This window comes from Macaca nemestrina, unplaced genomic scaffold (genome assembly GCF_043159975.1).
Source record: "Macaca nemestrina isolate mMacNem1 unplaced genomic scaffold, mMacNem.hap1 Scaffold_114, whole genome shotgun sequence".
NCBI classification, from domain to species: domain Eukaryota; kingdom Metazoa; phylum Chordata; class Mammalia; order Primates; family Cercopithecidae; genus Macaca; species Macaca nemestrina.
In genome coordinates, this window is record NW_027257597.1 from 170,930 (window position 1) to 186,666 (window position 15,737).

Here is a 15,737-nt window from a genome sequence, read left to right on the forward strand (position 1 = left end):
ACCCCACCCCGCCCCGCCATGAGCAGTGCAGCTCCTGATAGCTCACCGCAAGTAAGGACAGAGCAGCACCTGACAATGTCCCTAAACCACCCCCCACTGCCAACATTGCATCTCCAGATAACCACCCGACCCGCCCCCTGTCGTGGGCAGTACAGCAAAAAACAGCGCCCCAACCCGTCCCCAGCCACTGGCAGTACACCTTAGTGTACACAACTCACCTCCCCCGAGCACCTCCGCCACACCGTGGGCAATGTGGCCCCTGATAGCCAGCCAACCCACTCCACCACCAGCAATGCAACCCCACAGAGTGCCCCCAACCAATCCCCTGCCACAGGCAATGCAGCCTCGGGCAGTGAGCCCCAATAGGGCATCCAACCCCTGCCCCCAGAAGTGGACAGTGCAGCCCCGGATAACTCACCTACCCCATGACATTTCTACCATTCTGGCCGAGCTGCAATGTCCGAAGTCACCACAAACCGCAGCCAGGCGAGCCGCGGGGGCGTAGCCTCCAGCATCGGTCAGTGCCTCTCCCTTCTACTCGTCTTCCCGCCCGGCAGGAAAAGCTCCCGCTGCTGACTGCCTTCCAACCGCTCCGTCGCCACCACCAACCCCAGCGCCGGCTCCAATTCGCAGAAGCGTTGGCTCCTCCTAGTTCCCTAAACCAAGGTCTGAACGCCGACACTGAACAGCCTCTAATGACCTGACTCCACCTCAGCATGCTTTATATACTGATGTTACACCACACGCAGTTCCTGGACTACATGGTCTGATTGGATGGAAGAAAAACCTCCAGGCCTACTCTGATTGGACTTTATTTTCATGCTGTGATTGGTTGTCTTAAGACTTGCTCTCACCCAATAAGAACATGATAATAAAGTCCAATCCGAGTAACCCTGGAGGTTTTTTCATGTCCAATCAGAACACGCCGTCCAGGAATCCTCATGTATAGAAGCTCAGTATATGCCTGATGCTGAAGGGAAGTGAGGCCTTTCCAGGTTCCCATACTTTCCTGTAGAGCTGCTTAGTGCCTGCCTGGCTTAGAGGATCGGGAATGGGTAATTACCGGTCGTTTGCTGGAGGCTGGAGCATAGCAGCTCGATTCGCTGCTGTTGGTGGTGGTGGCAACTGAGACAGCAGCGCGGCTGGAGCAATAGGAGGAGGAAAATAGCTTTGCGATAGATGGAGGGGGGTCAAGAGAGTGGTTAGTGCTAAAGGGAAAAGAGGATAGCGAGCAGGAGAAAATGTTGCAAAAAGACCGTGGGGAAAAGATGGTGGGAAAAAAGTTTTTGGATAGATTGGGGGGAAACAGCGTGGGCAGCGGGAGGGAGGGAAGGTTTTGCCGAAAGACGGTGGGTAAAAGTTTATGGGTAGATGGAGAGAGAAAAGAGGATGGCAAAAGGGAGGAAGAAAGATGGTGGTGGTGGGTGGAAACGGGGGCGAGCAGTAGGGAGAGACGGTTTTGTGAAAAGACAGTGGGGAGAAAAGTTTTTGGGTAGATAGAGGGGGAAAAGAGGGTAACAAGTGGGGGAAGGAAAAAGAGGTTAGCCAGCGGGAGGAAAACAAGATTTCACGAAAAGACAGTGGGCAGAAAAGACAGACGCTGAAGAAAGAAAAGATGGTGGGTAAAAAGAGTTTGGGTAGATGGAGGGGGGAAAGAGGGTGATGAGGAGCAGAAAAGAGGGTGGCTAGAGGGAGCGGGGAAAGAGGGTTGGGGAAAATAGTTTGGGGTAGATAGAGGGCAAAAAAGAGTGGCAAGCAGGATAGGGCAAAGGAGTACGAGTGGGAAGGGGGAAGACTTTGTGAAAAGATGGTGGGGAAAATTTGGGGGGATATATGGAGGGGAAAAAGGAGGTGAGCAGGAGTGGGGAGTAGGCTTTGCGAAAAGACGGTGGGGAAATGTTTTTAGGTAGTTGAAGAAGGCAAAGAGGGTGGCAAGGAGGAGCGGGGGGAAATACGATGAGGAAAACAGTTTTGGGGTAGATGAAAGGGGAAAAGAGGGTGGTAAGCAGCAGAAGTGGGGAGAAGGCTTTGGGAAAAGATGGGGGAAATGTATTTGCTTAGATGAAGGAGCAAAAGAGGGTGAAGAGAGTGGGACAGGGAAAACGAAGGTGGCCAGGGAGAAGGGGAAAAGACGGTGGGAAAAAGCAGTCAGGAGAGTGTTTGGGTAGATGGATGGGGAAAAGGGTGGTGAACGGGAGAGTAGAGAAGGGTGTGCGAAATGACGGTGAGGAAAAAATGGTAAGGAAAAAGTTTTCGGGTAGATGGAGGAAGAAAAAGAGTGGCGAGAGGGAGGAGGCCAAAGGCAGTCGGGAAAAGAAGGTGGGGAAATAATGGTGGGAGACAAAGGTTTGGGGTAGAATTTTTTTTAAATCAGATGATTTGTATTTTTGCTTTTGAGTAGTTTGAGTTCTTTATATATTTTGTGTCTTAACCCCCTTGACTGATGCATAGTTTGCAAATACCTTCTTCTTTTCTCTGGGTGGTTGCTTCTACTGATTGCTTCCTCTGCTTTGCAGAAGCTTTTAAGTTTAATGTAATTACAACTTTGCTTTCGTTGCTTGTGCTTTTGACAAGTTTAATGTAAATACATCTTTGCTTTTGTTGCTTGTGCTTTTGATGTCTATTAGAAAATTCCTTGTCCTAACCGATTTTATGAAGCATTTATCCTATGTTTTCTTCTCTAGTAGTTTCATAGTTTCAGGTCCTACATTTAAATTTTTATTTTGAGTAGACTTTTGTATGTGCTAAGATAACAGCCTAGATGTATTCTTGTACATGTGGGTGTTGAGTTTTCCTAGCACAGTTTATTGAAGAGATTTTCCTTCCCGAATGTGTGTTCTTGGTGTTTTTGTTAAAAATGAGTTGACTGTAAATGAGTGAATTTATTTCTGATTTCCCTATTCTATTTCCTTTGTCTATGTCTGTCATGCCTTTGTTTCTCTATCTCTCCCCCGCCCCCTTTTTAGATCATACCATGCTGTTTTGATAGTACCTACCTTACTATAGATTTGTAATATATTTTGAAATCAGGTTGTGTTATGACTCTAGCTTTTCTTTTTATTCCAGATTCTTTGATCTATTTGAAGTATTTTGCATTTCCATGTGAATTTTAGGAATTTTTTTTCTGTATGAAGAATGTCTTGTAATTTAACATGGATTGTATTGATTGTGTACATCACATTGGGTGATACAGATATTTCAACAATATTCTTCTAGTGCATGGACATGGAATATCTTTTCATTTACTTGTGTCTGCTTTAATATCTTTCATCTATGCTTTATAGTTTTCATTGTGGATCTTTTGTCTTTTTGGTTACGTTTATCCCAGATATCATTTTATCGGCAATGAAATAGATTTCATGATTTCTTTCTTAGGTATTTCACTATTGGTACATGAGTGTGCTACTCATTTTTATATGTTGATATTGTATCTTGCAACTTGACTAAACTTATTATTTCTAGAAGGTTTTTTTGTGGAATCTTTAGGGTTCTCTTTCTACATATGATCATGTCCCTTGCAAACAAAGACAGTTTGATTTCCTTTTTTTCCAATTTGGGTGTCTTTCATTGCATTCTGCTATCTAATTGCTCTACCTAAGACTCAGTACTATGATGAATAAAAGTGGTGTAAAAGTAACCACACTTGTTCCAAATCTTAGAGGAAGCGCTTTTGACTTTTCCCCGTTGATTATGATGTTAGCTGTGGGTTTGTCATATATGGCCTTTATTGCACTGACATATGTTCCTTCTATACTCATGTTGTTCAGTTTTTGTCACGAAGGAATGTTGATTTTTTTTTTCAGCATTTACTGAAGTGATTATATGGTGTGTGTTATTGATTCACTGAATGTGATGTTGCACATTTATTTATTTGGATTTATTGAATCATCCTCATATTCCTGGAATGAATTCCACTTGATCATGGCGGATCATCTTTTTATGTGTTGTCAAATGCAATTTTCAAGTATTTTGTTGAGGACTTTTTGCGTCTGTGTTCATCAGGGATATTTGCCTATGGTTTTCTTTTTGTGTTGTGTCCTGGTTTGGTTTTTGTACCAGGGTCATGCTGTCCTCATAGAACAAGTTTTGAAGCCTTCAATTCCTCTTCATTTTTTTGAGGAATATTTTGAGTAAAATTGGTATTAGCTCTTTTAAACATGTTTGGTAGAATTCAGCAGTAAAACCATGATTATTGTGTTTTTCTTTGATGGAAGACTTTTTATTACTGATTTAATTGCATGACTCATTATTGTTCTGTTCAGGTTTTTTATTTCTTCATCATTCTATCTTGGGAATTTGTTATGTGTCCAGAAATTTATTCATTTCACCTAGATTTTTCAATTTGTTTTTATATAGGTGTTTTTAATAATCTCTTACCATCCTTCGTATTTCTGTGTTATCAGTTGTAATGTCTCCTTTTTCAGCTATGATTTTATTTGTTTCCTTTTTCTTTTCCTTAGTCTAGTTAAAGCTTGTCAGTTTTGATTTTTTTTCTTAAAAATTCCAGTTCTTTGTTCCATTGATTGTTTGTATTTTTTGTTTCTATTTTTAAATTTTCCTCTTTAATCTTCATGATATTTTTTCTACTAAATTTAGCGTTTCATTTTTCTTGTTTTTCTCATTACTTCAGGTGTACTGTCAGGTTGACTATTTGAGATCTTTCTACTTTTCTGATGTAGGCATTTATAGCTATGCACTTTTCCTCTTACAACTGCCTTTGCTGCATCCCACAGGAATTTTTATGTTTTGTTTCCATTCTTATTTGTTTCAATAAATTTTTAATTATTTTATTTATTTATTTATTTATTGGTTGTTCATGAGCATGTGTTTTAATTTCCATATATTTGTACAGTTTTTAAAGTTCCTCCTGTTACTGATTTCTAGTACTATTTCACTGTGGTCAGAAAAGATACTTGATATGATTTCAGTTGTTAAAAATGTGTTGTGACTTGTTTTTTGGCCTAACACATAGTCTGTCTTGGAGAATAATCCATGTGCTACTCAGTGGAATGTGCATTGTGCAGTTGTGGAGTGGAGAGCTGTGTAAATATTAGGTCCATTTGGAATAGAGTACAGTTTAACTGATGATGTTTTGTTGTCTGGATGATCTGTCCATTGATGATAGTGGGGTGTTGGTTATAGTGGAGCATTGAGGTATTCTATTACTGTATTGCAGTCCATCTGTCTTGTAAGGTTTGTTGATACTTGCTTCTGTGTTTAGTGCTTGAGTGCTGGTTGCATATGCACTTATAATTGTTATGCTGCTGTTTACTTCTTTCTGACTATATGATTATCTTCATTTTTTTTCCTTTTTTGACTGAAAGTCTGTTTTATGTAAGTAGAGCTACTCCTGCTTTTTCTGTTTCCATTGGTATGGGATATCTTGTATCATCCCTTCACTTTCAGTCTATATATTATTTATGTCTTTACGGGTGAACTGAGTTTCTTGTAGGTAGTGTATAATTGGGTCTTATTTTTTAATCCATTCAGCCCCTCAGTCTTAGAGAATTTAATTCATTTATATTCAAGGCTATTACTAACAGGTAAAAACACACTACTGCCATTTTTTACTTGTTTTCTGGTTGTTTTGCTACTCTCTCTTTTTTCTTTTGTTCTTTCTCCCTTCCTCTTTCTCTTCTCTCTGATCTCTCTCTTTCTTTCTTCCTTTCTTTTCTTTCCTCCTTCCATTCCTTCCTGTCTTTATTTGTAGTGAGGTAATTTTTTCTGGCAGTGTGTTTTAATTCCTTGCTTTTAATTTTTAAGGTGTCTGTTATCGATTTTGTTTTCTGGTTACCATGAGGCTAAACAACATAATTATAACAAGTTATTTTAAACTGAAGAAAACTTAACTTTGATTGGTCTCAGCTACTCAGGAGGCTCAGATGGGAGGATTGCTTCACACTAGGAGGCCGAGGTTGCAGTGAGTTGAGATCGTGCCACTGCACTCTCCAGCCTGTGTGACAGAGTGAGACCTTGTCTCATAAAATAAATAAATAAAAATGCAATAGCTTATAATGAATTCTGATTGTAAATTTTGAGATGATGATTGATAAAGTATAGAAAAGAAAGTGGAAATCATTCGTAATCTCATTACCCAAAGATAACTACTACTAATGTTTTGGTACATATGCTTCCTAATTCATAACCCTCTCTCCCTCACACACACACACAAATGTACGCATACAATAGATACATTTTACACACAAATATAATTTTATTGTAGCATTTTAAGAAAAACAGCTTTGTAATTTTTTATTTAAAATATTGTGAATATCTTTTGTGAATAATATTCATATAAAATATTATACATCTTAGGCCAGGTGCGGTGGCTCATGCTTGCAATCCCAGCACTTTGGGAGGCCGAGGTGGGTGGATCATGAGGTCAGGAGATCAAGACCATCCTGGCTAACACAGCAAAAACCCGTCTCCCCTTAAAAAAAAAAAACCAGCCGGACATGGTGGCACATGCCTGTAGTCCCAGCTACTCGGGAGGCTGAGGCAAGAGAATCACTTGAACCTGGGAGGTATAGGTTACAGTGAGCCAAGTTCGTGCCACTGGACTCCAGCATGGGCGAAAGAGCAAGACTCTGTCTCAAAAATATATATATGTTGTACATCTTAGTTTTAAGATTGTGGTTTCTGCTCTTTGGGGTGGCAGGTACACTTCTTGCTAAAATGAATCATCTCAGTGTCTTTGATTTACCTTCTCTCCCCTAGGCTATTGCTTTTGGAAGGGGGCCCTGGATCTCCCTCCTGTTTACTTGGGGGCAAACATAGTATCATGGGGTTATGAAAACGTTGCCTGCGCCACATAGCAACCCTGGCTCCAGTTCTGAAAATAAAGGTAACGTAGGAGTTTTTGCTCTCTGATTAATACTAAAATGTAAATAAAGTGGTTTTAGATCATTGTAGCAAATGATTTAGATATAACTCTGTGTTCATTTTAATTAAGAGCTCAGGATTTCTTCACGGTATGTTCATTGCCTGCTTTATCAGTAAAAGTATAGTAGAGATGGGGTTTCACCATGTTTCTCAGGGGTCTCGAACTCCTGACCTCAGTGATCCACCCTCCTCAGCCTCCCAGAGTACTAGGATTACAGATGTGAGCCACCACACCCAGCTGTCACCTTCTTACTTAGATGGAGTCTTGTGTGAAACACACCATGGAACTCATGTTCACTTACAACTGTGAAAGGCTGACCACCTTGTGTGACGAGATTGGAGCCTGTCTGCCACACCTCCCTGTGTGTCTCCGCATGTCCTCAGGCCTGCTGGCGGGGCGGGGGCTCCCTTGTCCTCTTATGCAGAGGAAGGACGTGGCATGTGTTGAGAGCCAGCCTGGAGGTGGTACATAGTAACTGCCCAGCCAGTGGAACCCAGCAGGAAAGTGAGAACTGTTCTTTTCCATCCTTTTTTTTTTGTTGTTGTTGTTGTTGTTGTTGATACAGAGTCTCACTCTGTTGCCTAGGCTGGAGTGCAGTGGCATGATCTTGGCTCACTGCAACCCCTGCCTACTGGGTCCAAGTGATTCTTTTGCCTCAGCCTCCCAAGGAGCTGGGATTACAGGCACCCACCACCATGACCGGCTAATTTTTATATTTTAGTAGAGACAGGGTTTCACCATGTTTTCCAGGTAGGTCTCGAGCTCCTGGCCTTAAGAGAGCTTACCACCTTGGCCTCCCAAAGTGCTGAGATTACAGGCATGATCCATCACGCCCAGTCTAGAACTTACTTTTCCCTTTTCTCTTCCTTTTCTTTACTTTTCTTTCTAAATTTGACACAGAGTCTTGTTCTGTCACCCAGGCTGGAGTGTAGTGGTGTGATCGCGGCTCACTGCAACATCCACCTCCCCGGGCTCAAGCAATTCTCCTGCCTTAGCCTCCCGAGTAGCTGGGACTGCAGGTATGTGCCACTATGCCCAGCTAATTTTTCTTTGTATTTTTAGTAGAGACAGGCCAGGCTAGTCTTTAACTCCAGACCTCAACTGATCCACCTGCCTCGGCTTCCCACAGTGCTGGGACTCCAAGCAGGAGCCACTGTGCCTGGCCGAACTTCCCTTTTCTTTCCATTTCTTGGTATTTGGAAAGTGAGCAGCCATGGAACAGCCGGTGTTTTCAGCTGGTGCAGACCCATCTGGTATGCTCGTAAGGCTTCTAGCTGAAGGAAGTGTCCACCCTGCAGTCTCGCTGGCATCCCATCACCTTCCAGAAGCAGGACGCCAGCTGTGTGTGCTCTTGGCCCACACTGAGCCTGTGCTCGGGGTGCTTCTCTTGCCAGTTTCCCCACCCCTTGTTTTGGGTGAGGTCCCTGCCCGGCTGGCATGGGAAACAGGATGGGGAGTGGTCACCACTGTGGTTTGTTGCAGAGTGAGTTTTGTGGATGCCCTGCCTAGGCCTGGCTCCCATGTTTCTCCCACTTGGCTGTAGCTCCAGCCCTGCCCCGTCTCACATAGCTTCCTGCCCAGCCCCGCACGACAGCCTTCCCAGCACACAGAAACGGCACAGACCCCACAGAACTCCAGTGTCCCCTCCCCTAGACCTTTACATACACCTGGTAAGTTGGGCCTGGGCCCCATCGTGTGAGCTGTATGTGGCCTGGTGGGTTGAGGTGCTAAGGTCACCTTAAATTACAAAATTTTGTAACAATATTGTTTTTTCAGTTTTTAAAACTATGATCTTTCTTAAATATTCTATAATACCAATGCTTTTGATGAATGAATTAATCATGGACACCTGCTTAGAAGACAAAAATATATACAGAATTTTGTGGTCTACTTCCTCAATTATATAAATCATTACATTTTAATAAGCATGAAGTCACCACGCTGAGGAAAATGTAAATGTGTAAACCCCAAGTTTGCCATTATCTTACAGGAATGGGTGTGCTCAGTTACTTGGCAGCTGAATTAAACCTTACTCTAGAGCAGCGCTCTCCACTACTAATATAATGAGAATCCCGTATGTTATTTAAAGTTTTCCAGTTACTACATTAAAGAGTAAAGAGATGCAGGTAAAATTAATTGTATCAATGTTTTATTTAACCGGGTGTATATTATCTGTAATTTTAACATGTAATCAATATAAAAGTTATTAATGATGTATTTCATTCTTTTTTTCCATAAAGTCTTCCGAACTTTGGTGTGTCTTTTAGCCTTACGGCACATCTCGATTTGAACAAGCCACATTTAAAGTGCTCAATAGCCGTGTGTGGCTGGCTAGTGGCTACCATGTTAGACAATGCAGCTCTAGAGTGGGGATCAGGTAACTTTTCTCTAAAAAGCCAGATAGTAAATATGTTAGGCTCTGTGGGTCATACAGTTTCTGTCATAACCATTCAGTTCTGCCTTTGGAGCATGAAAGTGGCCATAGACAATATGTGAATGAACAGGTGTGGCTGTGTTTAACTAAAACTTTATATTTACAATAGCAAGTGATAGGCTGGATTTGGCCTGTGGATGGCAGCTTGCAGACCCCACTGTGGAGCACTAGGTTTATAGGCAGTCTCTGCTGTGCATGTGGTTTGTTGTTTCTTATGTCAACTGCAAGGATGAGACACATGGATACACTGGGTGTTTAATGAAACATAGGGGGCTTATAAATACTTGCTTTTTTTCTATAACCTATAGACTTATTTCCTTTGATTATAATGCTGTCAACACTTTGATAACTATTTCACTAAAACCCTACAGGGAAACTAAGCTTCTCTCAACTTGTATTCATTATGGTAGAATGTCATTATTATGTCTGATTATATCTGCATTCGGTTATTGATGATGCTAGTAACAATGAACTTTGTGTTGCTGCAGCTCACAAATGCTTTTTTACATCTGCAAGAAATTAACTAGTCATCAAACGCTTAGTAGCACAGAAATTCTCAAGTGGTTGCGGGAAATTTTGATCTGCAGGAATAAATTTCTTCTTAAAAATAAGGTAAGCAAAATGACATCTTTAAAAAATGGAAGAATATTTGGAATGGTAACGGGGAGAGATTAAAAAGTGTTTTCTAGCTAAATTAGTTTCTATTTCAGCTTCTCCTTTCTCCCAAGGTTCTCAAAAGGATACATATGTGCAGAGGACGATGGCTGGCAAATCAACATTTTAAAAGTTATTCAGAGGCTGTGGCCTTAAAACCACACTGTTGATGAATTCTAGTTCTAGTTGAGTTAAATAGGTCTCTGTGGGGCAGGCCTAGGAAAAGTGGGAACTGCTATATCCAAAGTAGCTTGAGGAGCATGTTCCATCTTTACTCTCAAGTTCATACAGAAGACATAATTCATCCATTGAATTTGATTTAACATGTAGCTTCTATAATGAAGAATTCTGTTATGGCATAGATTTAGGAGTACTTGATTTAATGAGTTTTTGTCCATTTCTAGAATCATAGCTCTGAGAAATTGTAAAGGCCTAGATGTCATGGCTAGACTAGTCCAGAGAATTATCTATCAAGAAGGAAAAGGGAAAATGTTGAGGGTCCTCAATCTAGATTTATTTCTATTCCTCCAATAAGGGTTTCACCTCTTGAAAATATCAGGAGACTTCTTCGTTGGGGTGGAGTGAAATTTTTGAGATTCTGAACTATTGAAACATAGGTTGTGGAGGATAGAGAAGAACCTTAAATTTTTTTTTAACAAATAGTTTCTATAGTTAATCAATTTAGGGATTCTCTTATGGCCTAGTTTTGGGAGTGCCTGATTCAATGAGTTTTTATCTGGTACTAGCGGCATAGCTGTGAAAAACCTTAAATGTATGAAACTCATATCCTTTTTGTTATTATACTGCTTGTGGTTAATAAATTGTCTCTGTTTAGAAAGAGACTAATGGTGAAGTGGTTTTATTCACATCTGGCCTATTTGATGTGTTAATGTAGCAAAATTTGGCATTATTCCAAAGATACAGAAAGAGACTAGACTTCAGACTTTCATGCCCTTGCCTATGGTGTAATCTCCAGAATATGAGTATGAGGAATCCACTAATGAATTCCTAGTGCCCTGGTCAGCACAGTCACTCTTGTGACATACTGGGTGTACATACCAGGGTTAATTACTGGTCCAGAATAACTTAATCTCAAGAGTTAATTTCTAGTTATCCCAACATGGCACAGGATAAAATCTTATAGAAAAAAAAAATCTTTGTCATCGAGATTGAATCATAGTTTTCACACAATAGATTTACGTTCATGTTTTACTTATATTTATGTTAGGCTTAATTTATATTTGTAGAATCTACTGTTTCTGATGATTTAGAGAATGGATGGGAAACTGAAAGAAATTTTAAAGACATTAAGTAAACATTAATTGTTCTAATGGGTTTCTAGTGAATCTCCTTCAAGGTGGGGCATAGAGACTGAGAGGAGAGGTTTTCTAGGAGAGTCTCAAACAGGAAGACAAGTCAAACAAGTTTTTATTCCTCTTGGTGGTCAGTGCTTCAGTAAAGCTTATTTATTTCTTTTTTTCTAGCAGGCAGATAGAAGTTCCTGTCACTTTCTCCTTTTTCATGGAGTAGGATGTGATATTCCGTCTAGTGGAAATACCAGTCAAATGTCCATAGATCATGAAGAGTTACTACATACTCCTAGAGACTCTCTCCAGAAGGGAAAAGGGAACTCCTCCATGGTCAGCTTCTTTTGTAATTTTCCTGTATCATCTTGTGTGTTCTATTTGTTTTCTGAATTAACTTTGGTAAATTTCATCTAGGTAATATAGTGTAATAGTGAAAAACTGATTAGACTCCCGTTCTATCACTGCTCTTTGTAGAACTTTGGGCAAGTTCTTAACATCCTTGTTCCTCAGTTCCTCGACTTTAAAATGGGGGCAATAATAATTCCTGCCCCAGAGTTGTCGTGAGGGTTAAATAAAAGGATGTGTAAATAGCACTTGACACAAGCTGTATTTGATAACTATAATTATTATAAACCTCCACCCCATAAGAAACCATGCATACCACAGAAGTATAGAATTTGTATCACCTAACGAAGATACAGATTTACAGGGATAAAAACAAAGAATTTTGCTTCATGTTAAAGATAAGTGTTTCTCCTATCACAGGTGGGAATTGAATAATGAGAACACATGGACACAGGAAGGGGAACATCCCACACCAGGGCCTGTTGTGGGATGGGGGGAGGAGGGAGGGATAGCATTAGGAGATATACCTAATGTAAATGACTAGTTAATGGGTGCAGCACACCAACATGGCACGTGTATACATATGTAACAAACCTGCACATTGTGCACGTGTACTCTAGAACATAAAGTATAATAATAATAAAAAAGATAAGTGTTTCTGTGTTTTGTGTTTGTGTGTATAATTTCTCTTAAATATAAATCATATTTCAAGTGAAAATATCAGATCATTATAGAAGAGTTTATTTTCCAGACCAAAACATTTTTCATCCCTAATTTTTAATACAACCTCACTAAAGAAAAAAAAAAATCTAAGCAGTATTGTATTTACTATTGTCTGTTGTACTTGTAGAATTTGCATTTGTTTATCAATTATTTTCTCCATTTTATGTTTGGGGAATAGATAATTCAGAATCAAGTCTATCTTCTACAGCAATATTTAGTTTTTGTTTATGCCCTTGTTTCAAAGAGTGCTGCAGTGTGCTTATTTTATTACTTCCCTATAGCAAGTAGATAGAATTTTCTGTTACTTCCTCTTTTTTTATTTTATTTTATTTTTACTTTTTTATTTTTTGAAGATGGAGTCTCACTCCATTGCCCAGGCTGGAGTGCAGTGGCATGATCTCGGCTCACTGCAAGTTCTGCCTCCCAGGTTAACATTATTCTCATGCCTCAGCCTCCCAAGTAGCTGGGACTACAGGCACCTGCCACCATGCCCGGCTAATTTTTTGTATTTTTAGTAGAAACGGGTTTTCACCATGTTAGCTAGGATGGTCTCAATCTCCTGACCTTGTGATCCACCCAGCTCGGCCTCCCAAAGTGCTGGGATTATAGGCGTGATCCACACCGCACCCGGCCCAAACAGATGATTTTTTGTATTTCATCTTTTGTTAGAAATTACATTTGTGGTGGGAGGGAGCTATTTTTTTTGCAGTAAATTATTCTATCCAACATGGAAACAGTAGTATGGATTTAAATATGTTTAACATCTTTCAGTAAATTGTCATCTTTAACCAAGTTCAAATTATTACACTTTTGGCCAGTGGGGGCCTCTTTAAAATTCATTCCTAACCATTTTTTACTTGACCCTTATTAGTCAGTGTTGCTGTCTGGTATGACAAGATGTTTCAGGGTCATTATGTCTTTTTTATTTTTCCTTTCACTCCATACATATAAGCAGCCATTTCCTAAAGGAGTCCAGATTCCTTTTACTGGGAAATGGTAGTTCCAGATTACAATTGGGTGAGGGTTACTGTGGGATTAGTCACTAGTCATTGCTATGGGATTGATCATTAGTCATTAGTATGGGATTGGTCATTGTTTCTAGGAATTTTCAATGGAGATAAGTAAAATTATGTTTTCTTAGTACAAAATAAAATATATTGACTTTATATAGTTACTTCTATTTCAAATTCAAGACTACATGTTCTTTACCATTACTTTCATCTCCCATGCTGAAAGTCTTGGGTTTTTAGAGACACTAGGAGTGATAGAATTACAATACCACAGAAGTACCTGTTGCCTTGATTCTACAATACATGCAGGATCAAGATTTATCTTTGTTTTGTCACTAGAGTATATTCTACTAGCAATATACAGTTAATATTAACTTGAAATCACTGAGAATACTTCCTCTCTTTATGATTCTTCCATTAAAGAATTTGATACAGATTACCGTTCATTTACTTTTGACTTCCAGACTTCTTAAAATTTTAATTTTATGTTTATGTAAGTTGCATAGTTCTAAAATGAAATCTATAAAACAATATGTATTCCATATAGAATATGGATTCTCTTCTTGTCACTTCTACTTTCTTTTTATTTCCTAAAGGCAACCACTAATTTTTTTTAACATTTCATTCTTCTACTGTTTTGTTTTGCTTCTTAGTATAAGAAACATATATTTCTATCTCCTCCCTTGTCTTAGATGAATGGAACATATTGTGTATATTTTCTCCATCTTGTTTAACTTAAGATATATTCTGGAGATTATTCCATTGTTTAATAAATTTAGACTTTTTTTGTTTTATGTTACATTTAATTTTAGACATGTCTTTTATTTAAGTGTCATTGTGTCATCCATGTTATTTGCTCTTTTGGCATATATAAAATACATATATACATGTGTACACATATATACATACATATATACATGTGTACACATATATATATATGTGGGAGTGTGTGTGTGTGTGTGTATATATATATATATATTTTTTTTTTGAGACAGTCTTGCTCTGTTGCCCTGGCTGGAGTGCAGTGGAGCTTAGCTCACTGCAAACTTTGCCCCCTGGGTTGAAGCAATTCTCATGACTCAGCCTTCCAAGTAGCTGGAACAACAGGCGTGCACCACCATGGTCGGCTAATTTTTGTATTTTAGTGGAGACGGAGTTTCACCATGTTGGCCAGGCTGGTCTCGATTGCCTGCCTTGGCCTCAGTATGTATTACTGTATTTAGAAAGATTTGTCATTCAGACTAGCACTCAGACTGTGTAATGATAAGGAATTTATTGTAGAAATTAGATTGTATACAATTTTGAGGGGACTAAGTGAGTTGTGTGTCTGGAACAGGGAATCGGAGGATTAGAGGAGTCCACTAACCAGATAGTCCAAATCAATGAGAATGGGTAGACAAGTTGGAGCTGTTCGGGAAATCTGAGAAGTCAAGTATATCCAGCCACTGAAGTGAGATTATGAAGGAGGAGCTTGAGGAGGGCACTGTGGGAAACACAATCACTAAGACAGGGTTTCATCATATTGGCCAGGCTGGTATCAAACTTTTGACCTCAAGTGATCCTCCTGCCTCGGCCTCCCAAAGTTCTGGGATTACAAATGTGAGCCACCACACCCGGCTGTTTCTCTGATTTTTATGGAATACTTAGGGAGATCCACAAGCTGCATTTCAGCTCCTGCCATCTTCTAAAAGTCCCATTTTCGGCCCTTCAGGGTTTTTTTCCTCCATAATGTTTATAATCAACTTTAAGAAGTTCTGTACTTTCTGTTCTGCCCTCTCCTTTATACTCTAAAAATGCCCTCGCATTTTATTTAGTACTTTTTTTTATTTTTATTTTTTGGAGATGGAGTCTCACTCTGTCACCAGGCTAGAGTGCACTGGCATGATCCCGGCTCACTGCAATCTCTGCCTCCTGGGTTCAAGCATTCTCCTGCCTCAGCCTCTCAAGTAGCTGGGATTACAGGTGCATGGCAATACACCCAGCTAATTTTTGCATTTTTAGTAGACTGGGTTTCACCATGTTGGCCAGGATGGTCTCGATCTTCTGACCTCGTGATCTGCCCGCCTCGGCCTCCCAAAGTGCTGAGATTACAGACATGAGCCACCATGCCCAGCCTATTTAGTATGTCTTTTTTTTTTTTTTTTTTTTTTTTTGAGATGGAGTCTTGCTCTGTTGCTCAGGCTGGAGTGCAGTGGTGCGATCTCCACTCACTGAAGGTCCGCCACTGGGTTCACGCCATTCTTCTACCTCAGCCTCCCGAGTAGCTGGGACTACAGGTGCCCACTACCATGCCCAGTTAATTTTTTGTATTTTTAGTAGAGACGGGGTTTCACCGTGTTAGCCAGGATGGTCTCGATCTCCTGACCTCGTGATCCACCCGC

At 40.1% G+C, this 15,737-nt stretch overlaps 1 long non-coding RNA gene across 3 annotated transcripts; it reads left to right on the plus strand.

Moving 5' to 3' along the window:
- The first annotated feature begins 991 nt into the window (after positions 1-991).
- LOC139361241 (uncharacterized) lies at positions 992-12,229 on the plus strand. 3 transcript variants are annotated; one of them, XR_011618799.1, is made up of 7 exons: positions 992-1,055; positions 6,718-6,844; positions 7,804-7,902; positions 8,874-9,009; positions 9,806-9,929; positions 11,456-11,611; positions 12,044-12,229. It is a non-coding gene; the product is annotated as an uncharacterized lncRNA (long non-coding RNA). The 3 variants fall into 3 exon arrangements; XR_011618800.1 differs by lacking the exon at positions 992-1,055 and adding an exon at positions 1,483-1,618; XR_011618801.1 differs by lacking the exon at positions 8,874-9,009.
- The last annotated feature ends 3,508 nt before the right edge of the window (positions 12,230-15,737 follow it).